Genomic DNA, 11,153 nt, shown 5'->3' with positions numbered 1-11,153 from the left:
AGGATAGTGGTGATGGTAGTGGTAGAATAGTACCAGGTTACATAGGATAGTGGTGACGGTAGTGGTAGAATAGCCCCAGGTTACATAGGATAGTGGTGACTGTAGTGGTAGAATAGTACCAGGTTACATAGGATAGTGGTGACGGAAGTGGTAGAATAGCCCCAGGTTACATAGGATAGTGGTGACGGTAGTGGTAGAATAGCACCAGGTTACATAGGATAGAGGCGACTGTTGTGGTAGAATAGCACCAGGTTACATAGGATAGTGATGAGGGTAGTGGTAGAATAGTACCAGGTTACATAGGATAGTGATGACAGTAGTGGTAGAATAGTACCAGGTTACATAGGATAGTGCTGACGGTAGTGGTAGAATAGTACCAGGTTACATAGGATAGTGGTGACGGTAGTGGTAGAATAGTACCAGGTTACATAGAATAGTGGTGACGGTAGTGGTAGAATAGCACCAGGTTACATAGGATAGTGATGACAGTAGTGGTAGAATAGTACCAGGTTACATAGGATAGTGATGACAGTAGTGGTAGAATAGTACCAAGTTACATAGGATAGTGCTGACGGTAGTGGTAGAATAGCACCAGGTTACATAGGATAGTGGTGATTGTAGTGGTAGAATAGCCCCAGGTTACATAGGATAGTGGTGACGGTAGTGGTAGAATAGCACCAGGTTACATAGGATAGTGGTGACGGTAGTGGTAGAATAGTACCAGGTTACATAGGATAGTGATGAGGGTAGTGGTAGAATAGTATCAAGTTACATAGGATAGTGGTGACGCTAGTGGTAGAATAGTACCAGGTTACATAGGATAGTGGTGACGGTAGTGGTAGAATAGTACCAGGTTACATAGGATAGTGGTGATGGTAGTGGTAGAATAATACCAGGTTACATAGGATAGTGGTAACTGTAGTGGTAGAATAGCACAAGGTTACATAGGATAGTGGTGACGGTAGTGGTAGAATAGTACCAGGTTACATAGGATAGTGGTGACGGTAGTGGTAGAATAGTACCAGGTTACATAGGATAGTGGTGACGGTAGTGGTAGAATAGTACCAGGTTACATAGGATAGTGGTGATGGTAGTGGTAGAATAATACCAGGTTACATAGGATAGTGGTGATGGTAGTGGTAGAATAGCACAAGGTTACATAGGATAGTGGTGATGGTAGTGGTAGAATAGTACCAGGTTACACAGGATAGTGGTGACAGTAGTGGTGGAATAGTACCAGGTTACATAGGATAGTGGTGACGGTAGTGGTAGAATAGTACCAGGTTACATAGGATAGTAGTGACTGTAGTGGTAGAATAGTACCGGGTTACATAGGATAGTGGTGACAGTAGTGGAAGAATAGCACAAGGTTACATGGGATAGTGGTGATTGGAGTGGTAGAATAGTACCAGGTTACATAGGATAGTGGTGACGGTAGTGGTAGAATAGTACCAGGTTACATAGGATAGTGGTGACGGTAGTGGTAGAATAGTACCAGGTTACATAGGATAGTGGTGATGGTAGTAGTACCAGGTTACATAGGATAGTGGTGACGGTAGTGGTAGAATAGTACCAGGTTACATAGGATACAGGTGATGGTAGTGGTAGAATAGTACCAGGTTACATGGGATAGTGGTGACGGTAGTAGTAGAATAGTACCAAGTTACATAGGATAGTGGTGAGGGAAGTGATGAAATAGTACCAGGTTACATAGGATAGTGGTGACGGTAGTGGTAGAATAGCTCCAGGTTACATAGGATAGTGGTGACGGTAGTGGTAGAATAGCACCAGGTTACATAGGATAGTGGTGACGGTAGTGGTAGAATAGCACCAGGTTACATAGGATAGTGGTGACGGTAATGGTAGAATAGTACCAGGTTACATAGGATAGTGGTGACTGTAGTGGTAGAATAGTACCAGGTTACATAGGATAGTGGTGACGGTAGTGGTAGAATAGTACCAGGTTACATAGGATAGTGGTGACGGTAGTGGTAGAATAGTACCAGGTTACATAGGATAGTGGTGACAGTAGTGGTAGAATAGTACCGGGTTACATAGGATAGTGGTAACGGTAGTGGTAGAATAATACCAGGTTACATAGGATAGTGGTGAGGGTAGTGGTAGAATAGTACCAGGTTACATGGGATAGTGGTGACGGTAGTGGTAGAATAGTACCGGGTTACATAGGATAGTGGTGACAGTAGTGGTAGAATAGTACCAGGTTACATAGGATAGTGGTGACGGTAGTGGTAGAATAGTACCAGGTTACATAGGATAGTGGTGACAGTAGTAGTAGAATAGTACCAGATTACATAGGATAGTGGTGATGGTAGTGGTAGAATAGCACCAGGTTACATAGGATAGTGGTGACGGTAGTGGTAGAATAGCACCAGGTTACATAGGATAGTGGTGACGGTAGTGGTAGAATAGTACCAGGTTACATAGGATAGTGGTGACGGTAGTGGTAGAATAGTACCAGGTTACATAGGATAGTGGTGAAGGTAGTGGTAGAATAGTACCAGGTTACATAGGATAGTGGTGACGGTAGTGGTAGAATAGTACCAGGTTACATAGGATAGTGGTGACGGTAGTGGTAGAATAGTACCAAGTTACATAGGATAGTGGTGACGGTAGTGGTAGAATAGTACCAGGTTACATAGGATAGTGGTGACGGTAGTGGTAGAATAGTACCAGGTTACATAGGATAGTGGTGACGGTAGTTGTAGAATAGTACCAGGTTACATAGGATAGTGGTGACGGTAGTGGTAGAATAGTACCAGGTTACATAGGATAGTGGTGACGGTAGTGATAGAATAGCCCCAGGTTACATAGGGTAGTGGTGATGGTAGTGGTAGAATAGTAGCCGGTTACATATGATAGTGGTGCTCAGTACTGGAGCTACTGTGGGGGTCACTGTTACTACTGGGATCGATATAGAGGAAACTATTTCTTTACTGTAGTATTACTACTAAGGCCACTGTTGTCGTCACCATTACTACTGTGGTCACTGTGGGAGTCACTATTACTGCTGAGGCCATTGTGGGAGTCACTTACTAATAGAGCCACTGTGGGGGTCACTATTACTACTGAAGCCACTGTGGGGGTCATTATTACTACTAGGCGTGATGTAAGAACGCTATTACGACTAAAGGCCACTATGCGGGTCACTATTACTACTGAGGCTATTGTGGGAGTCAATATTACTACTGAGGCCACTGTGGGAGTCACTATTACTACTGAGGCCACTGTGGGGGTCACTATTACTACTGAGGCCACTGTGGGGGTCACTATTACTACTAAGGCCATTGTGGGAGTCACTTACTACTGGAGCCACTGTGGGGGTCACTATTACTACTAGGGGTGATGTCAGAGATGCTATTACTACTAAGGCCACTGTGGGGGTCACTTTTACTACTAAGTCCACTGTGGGGGTCACTATTACTACTGAGGCCACTCTGGGGGTCAATATTACTACTGAGGCCATTGTGGGAGTCACTATTACTACTGAGGCAACCGTGGGATTCACTATTACTACTGAGGCCACCTGGATTACTACTGGATCAACACAGTAGGATAGACAGGCTGGACTAGATGGACATTGTCTTCATTCAGCCTTACATACTATGTTACTATGTTACCGTGGGAGTCACTATTACTACTCAGGCCACTGTGGGAGTCACTATTACTACTGAGGCCACTGTGAGGGTCACTATTACTATGAGGGGTGATGTAGGAGACGCTATTACTACTAAGGCCACTGTGGGGGTCACTATTACTATTGAGGCTATTGTGGGAGTCACTATTACTACTGGAGCCACTGTGGGGGTCACTATTACTACTAGGGGTGATGTAGGTGACGCTATTACTAATAAGGCCACTGTGGGGGTCACTATTACTACTAAGGCCACTGTGGGGGTCACTATTACTACTAAGGCCACTGTGGGGGTCACTATTACTACTGAGGCCATTGTGGGAGTCACTATTACTACTGAGGCCACCGTGGGAGTCACTATTACTACTGAGGCAACTATGGGAGTAACTATTACTACTGAGGCCACTGTGGGGGTCACTATTACTACTGGAGCCACTGTGGGGGTCACTATTACTATTAGCGGTGATGTCGGAGACGCTATTACTACTAAGGCCACTGTGGGGGTCACTATTACAACTAAGGCCACGGCAGGGGTCACTATTACTACTGAGGCCATTGTGGGAGTCACTATTACTACCGAGGCCACCGTGGGAGTCACTATTACTACTGAGGCCACTGTGGAAATCACTATTACAACTGAGGCCACTGTGGGGGTCACTATTACTACTGAGGCCATTGTGGGAGTCACTATTACTACTGGAGCCACTGTGGGGGTCACTATTACTACTAGGGGTGATGTAGGAGACGCTTTTACTACTAAGGCCACTGTGGGAGTCACTATTACTACTAAGGCCACTGTTGGGATCACTATTACTACTGAGGCCATTGTGGGAGTCACTATTACTACTGAGGCCACCGTGGGAGTCACTATTACTACTGAGGCCACTGTGGGAGTCACTATTACTACTGAGGCCACTGTGGGAGGCACTATTACTACTGAGGCAACTGTGAGGGTCACTATTACTACTAGGAGTGATGTACAAGACGCTATTACTACTAAGGCCACTGTGGGGGTCACTATTACTACTGAGGCCACTGTGGGAGTCACTATTACTACTGAGGCAAATGTGGGGTCACTATTACTACTAGGGGTGATGTAGAAGACGCTATTACTACTAAGGCCACTGTGGGGGTCATTATTACTACTAAGGCCACTGTGGGAGTCACTATTACTACGGAAGCCATTGTGGGAGACACGATTACTACTGAGGCCACTGCGGGAGTCACTATTACTACTGAGGCCACGGTGGGAGTCACTATTACTACTGACGCCACCATGGGAGTCACTATTACTACTGAGGCCACCGTGGGAGTCACTATTACTACTGAGGCCACCGTGGGAGTCACTATTACTACTGAGGCCACCGTGGGAGTCACTATTACTACTGAGGCCACTGTGGGAGTCACTATTACTACTGAGGCCACTGTGGGAGTCACTATTACTACTGAGGCCACTGTGGGAGTCAGTATTACTACTGAGGCCACTGTGGGAGTCACTGTTACTACTGAGGCCACCGTGGGAGTCACTGTTACTACTGAGGCCACCGTGGGAGTCACTATTACTACTAAGGCCATTGTGGGAGTCACTTACTACTGGAGCCACTGTGGGGGTCACTATTACTACTAGGGGTGATGTCAGAGATGCTATTACTACTAAGGCCACTGTGGGGGTCACTTTTACTACTAAGTCCACTGTGGGGGTCACTATTACTACTGTGGCGACTCTGGGGGTCAATATTACTACTGAGGCCATTGTGGGAGTCACTATTACTACTGAGGCAACCGTGGGATTCACTATTACTACTGAGGCCACCTGGATTACTACTGGATCAACACAGTAGGATAGACAGGCTGGACTAGATGGACATTGTCTTCCTTCAGCCTTACATACTATGTTACTATGTTACCGTGGGAGTCACTATTACTACTCAGGCCACTGTGGGAGTCACTATTACTACTGAGGCCACTGTGAGGGTCACTATTACTATGAGGGGTGATGTAGGAGACGCTATTACTACTAAGGCCACTGTGGGGGTCACTATTACTATTGAGGCTATTGTGGGAGTCACTATTACTACTGGAGCCACTGTGGGGGTCACTATTACTACTAGGGGTGATGTAGGTGACGCTATTACTACTAAGGCCACCGTGGGAGTCACTATTACTACTGAGGCCACCGTGGGAGTCACTATTACTACTGATGGCACCGTGGTAGTCACTATTACTACTGAGGCCACCGTGGGAGTCACTATTACTACTGAGGCCACTGTGGGAGTCACTATTACTACTGAGGCCACTGTGGGAGTCATTATTACTACTGAGGCCACTGTGGGAGTCACTATTACTACTGAGGCCACTGTGGGAGTCACTGTTACTACTGAGGCCACCGTAGGAGTCACTGTTACTACTGAGGCCACCGTGGGAGTCACTATTACTTCTGAGGCCATTGTGGGAGTCACTATTACTACTGAGGCCACTGTGGGAGTCACTATTACTACTGAGGCCACTGTGGGAGGCACTATTACTACTGCAGCAACTGCGGGGGTCACTATTACTACTAGGGGTGATGTAGAAGACGCTATTACTACTATGGCCACTGTGGGGGTCACTATTACTACTGAGGCCACTGTGGGAGTCACTATTACTACTGAGGCAAATGTGGGGGTCACTATTACGACTAGGGGTGATGTCGAAGACGCTATTACTACTAAGGCCACTGTTGGGGTCATTATTACTACTAAGGCCACCGTGGGAGTCACTATTACTACGGAGGCCATTGTGGGAGATACGATTACTACTGAGGCCACTGTGGGAGTCACTATTACTACTGAGGCCTCTGTGGGGGTCACTATTACTACTGAGGCCTCTGTGGGGGGTCACTATTACTACTGAGGCCACTGTGGGAGTCACTATTACTACTGAGGCAAATGTGGGGGTCACTATTACTACTAGGGGTGATGTAGAAGACGCTTTTACTACTAAGGCCAATGTGGGGGTCATTATTACTACTAAGGCCACCGTGGGAGTCACTATTACTACGGAGGCCATTGTGGGAGACACGATTACTACGGAGGCCACTGTGGGAGTCACTATTACTACTGAGGCCACCGTGGGAGTCACTATTACTACTGAGGCCATTGTGGGAGTCACTATTACTACTGAGGCCACCGTGGGAGTCACTATTACTACTGAGGCCACTGTGGGTGTCACTATTACTACTGAGGCAACTGTGGGGGTCACTATTACTACTAGGAGTGATGTACAAGACGCTATTACTACTAACGCCACTGTGGGGGTCACTATTTCTACTGAGGCCACTGTGGGAGTCACTATTACTACTGAGGCAAATGTAGGGGTCACTATTACTACTAGGGGTGATGTAGAAAACGCTATTACTACTAAGGCCACTGTGGGGGTCATTATTACTACTAAGGCCACCGTGGGAGTCACTATTACTACGGAGGCCATTGTGGGAGACACGATTACTACTGAGGCCACTGCGGGAGTCACTATTACTACTCAGGCCACTGTGGGAGTCACTATTACTACTGAGGCCACCGTGGGAGTCACTATTACTACTGAGGCCACCGTGGGAGTCACGATTACTACTGAGGCCACCGTGGAAGTCACTATTACTACTGAGGCCACCGTGGGAGTCACTATTACTACTGAGGCCACCGTGGGAGTCACTATTACGACTGAGGCCACCGTGGGAGTCACTATTACTACTGAGGCCACCGTGGGAGTCACTATTACTACTGAGGCCATTGTGGGAGTCACTATTACTACTGAGGCCATTGTGGGAGTCACTATTACTACTGAGGCCACCGTGGGAGTCACTATTACTACTGAGGCCACTGTGGGAGTCACTGTTACTACTGAGGCCACCGTGGGAGTCACTATTACTACTAAGGCCATTGTGGGAGTCACTATTACTACTGAGGCCACCGTGGGAGTCACTATTACTACTGAGGCCATTGTGGGGGTCACTATTACTACTGAGGCCACTGTGGGGGTCACTATTACTACTGAGGCCACTCTGGGGGGTCACTATTACTACTGAGGCCTAAACCTAACCGTAAACCTAACCCCGTGCTGCCTAAGTGTAATGTGTAGCGCACATCTGCTTAAGGCCGTCTGCACACGAGCGTTCCGGATTCCGCTAGCGGATTTTCACGCGCGTATGGCACCTAAATGTGCTTGCGGATAGGTGCGGATGCGTGAAAAATCACGCGCGGATATATGTGGATGTGTTGCGGAAAAAAACGCGCAGAAAAACCAGCAGACACCCCTTATTGTAAACCCAACCCCTAGAGAACTGCCCATTCCTTGGAAAACAGCTTAAAAACCAACACCCAGACTCCGTTTTGTCCCTCTTGCTTGTGCGAGCACCGTTAAATTATTCTGGCAACATGCTTTCACCCGGTGAGCAGATATCTTTGTGGGCATGGTTGATCCATGTCACTTTTTTCAGGCGCTTCTCCAGCGTGACTTTATTTCAGTCACTGCAAAAAAATTCACAAGAGGAAGGCCGCCTGCACACGGGTGGAAATCCCGCGGCGGTATTTCCTGCGGGATTTCCGCCGCTGAAAGTCTGCATAGGAGTGCATTACAATACGCACTCCCATGCAGACGGCCGCGCGAAATCTCGCGCGGCAAACAAACCGCAGCATGTCCTATTTTTGTGCGGGGCTCGCACTCACCCGGCCGCCGGCTACGGTCTGCGCATGCGCCGGCTGCGCGGCAGCCGGCACACGAAAGAGCCGGGGCCGCCAGGCGCGGGTGAGTACGCGCTCGTGACTGCAGGCTCTCTGGTCGGGTCCCGCGGCGAGAATTCTCGCTACCGGATCCGACCCGCTCGTCTGCAGGCGGCCGAATTCATTACTACAGATTTTGCATTCTTACATCCTGCATTGGCAAGAAATACTACCTATCTCCCTCTACAAATTTGCCTGTGAAGCTCTGCTGTGTGTTCGGACGCCTCCTACCATGCCTACTTCCTGTAGTCATAGCAACCAGTGACTCCATCTGCAGCTGCACTGCGGATGTACTCCGTGAAAAAACGCACCCATTCACTTGTATTGGAGGCTTCACGCGCAGAATCCGACCCAAATTAGAACAGGTCGCAGATTTTTTCACGCGCGTGAAAAAACGCGATACAAATCCGTCCGTCTGGGGACAACTGCGGATCCTCATAGGAGTATATTGGCTGCGGTCTGGGGCGGATTATGTGCCTAAAATAACGCGCTGGAAATTCCGTTCGTGTGCAGGCACCCTAACTGTAGTGTGTAGTGCACGGCTGCTGAAGGCAATCCGCGTGCACGCTGTGTAGTCACGTGGTGCCGAAGAGCCAATCAGGTGGCTCTAATCAGCAGCGCTGCTTAACCTAAGCGTAAACTGCAAATATGCAGCCGGCTCTAGGGTAGAGACTAGAGTGGAGTGGCTAGAAGGAGGTCAGGTGACATTCCTCGGTAGTAGGCGGGAGTGTCAGGTCACATGACGATGACGTCATTATAGGTCCTGTATCAACTCCGCTGCTCATGTCCGGCTGCAGGTGAAGGTATGTGGGGTCACCAGCACCAGATTTATGGAAGCCCATAGCAACCAATCACAGCGCAACTCTCATGTTTGAAGATCACAGTTAGAAATGAAAGCTGTTCTATGATTGGTTGCTGCTTGAAGAATCAGATGTCATATATTTTGTCTAATTAGCTGATTCTTACCTTTATTTGTCCAACAGCATGAGAATTTATAGATTTCATACAGAGGATGATGTTAGACAACCCTCGTTAGGCGCCACTCATTATCATGGGTTAATAACTCAGCAGGAGCAGGGACGGCCATCTTCAGAAATTCCCAGGGACGGGGGCCAGCTGCCGTCCGCTCTGGGGGCCCCTGCACACTGGCAATCGCGATATCACCGAGAGAAAATCGAGGCAAAATCGCAATTGTGTTCACGCGATTTTTGAGCATCCGTGATGCTTTTTCTTGTAAAAAATCGTGCTTCGCATCGCTGCCGCACGCGATTTTCTCGCACGAAAATCAATAAGCCTTTCTAATGTTGAAACGCATCACGCGAAAATCGCAAGTTCGTGCGTTACGATCCGATAAAAAGGAGGCTCCATAGGGAAACATGGCCAAAACGCAAATAAAATGGAGACGCTGCGATTTTTATTTTTTTTCACGCCACATCGCATGAGTGAAAACAGCGCAAATGGGAATGAAAACATTGGAAGTCATGGGTTTCATAATTCTGCGTTCTCACTCGCTGTCGCATCGCGCGATTGTATCACCAGTATGAAGGCGGCCTCAGGGCTCCATTACACTGCGAGCAGGATGTCGCGCATGAAAATCGCAGTGATATCGCAATTTAGCTCGTGAGATGTCAGAGCGTCAGCGCTGCCGCTTGTGATTTACTTGCACGTTTTTCACGCGATGAACAGGAGTTTCTTATGTTGATAGCGCATTGCGAAGTTCGTGCGTTGCGATTAAATGGAGTATCCATAGCATAACATGGGAGCTTAAAAAAAGCGAAACGCAGAAAGATAGGACCTGCCGCGATTTGTGAATCTCTGGCACTGCGATGTGATGCGAGAAAAACATGGCAGCATCTTCTATCTGGCTGCGAGATCGCCAATTGTTTTCAATGGGGTTGGAGGCAGCAGCAGCGCCGGCCCCATTGTAAGAAGCGGGAGAACCCCGTGATCGTCTGTGACAACCCCGGCGGGGGGATTCCCTTCATCCCCGCTGTGATGCGAGGACATGTTCACATAAAAACGCCTCGCATCCACAGGGTTCACGTTGTGGGGAGTGTGATATTGATCCGTGAATCACAGCTCGATATCGCCCTCACCAGCGTGAAGGAGTCCTGTAAGAGAAGAGGAAGCCATTAAACCAAATAGGAATCCAACCAGGCACGGCGGGATTCCAGCGCGGTCCTCTAGTCTAGAGGAATATGTTGCATTATACGCGGACGACATGTTAATGTTTTTGGGAGACGCAGAGGGGTCGCTGCGAAAGGCAACGTCGGTGATAGATGAGTAGAGCCGTTACTCAAGACTAAGGGCTTCTGCACACTTGCGTTTTTCTTGTACGTTTTTTTCACGCGATTGTCAACGGGACTTTCTAATGTTAAGAACGCATCGCACAAAAATCGCAAAGCAGAAACTTGCGATGCGTTTTTTACATTAGAAAGTCCCATTGACAATGGAGGGAAAAAACGCGCAAGTGTGCAGAAGCCCTTAAGGCTGGTTTAACATGGGCGATAACATCGGTGATTTTCACAAGATCTGAGAGGAAGTAAGAACGCAGAATTATGAAACCAATGGTTTCCTTCAGTCGTGTGATGTTGAGAAAAAAAAATTCAATACTCGCCTACCGCTGGCGTTCTCCGATGATCTGCGACGCTGCTACAGGCTGACGCTCCCTCCTCCACGCCGACAGAGCATTGCTTTCTGGATGCGGGGCTTGAATGTCCCACTTCCAGCAAGCTAATGCTCTG

The sequence above is a fragment of the Eleutherodactylus coqui genome, chromosome 4 (assembly GCF_035609145.1).
Source record: "Eleutherodactylus coqui strain aEleCoq1 chromosome 4, aEleCoq1.hap1, whole genome shotgun sequence".
Lineage (NCBI taxonomy): Eukaryota > Metazoa > Chordata > Amphibia > Anura > Eleutherodactylidae > Eleutherodactylus > Eleutherodactylus coqui.
Note: the sequence above shows the minus strand (reverse complement) of the source record.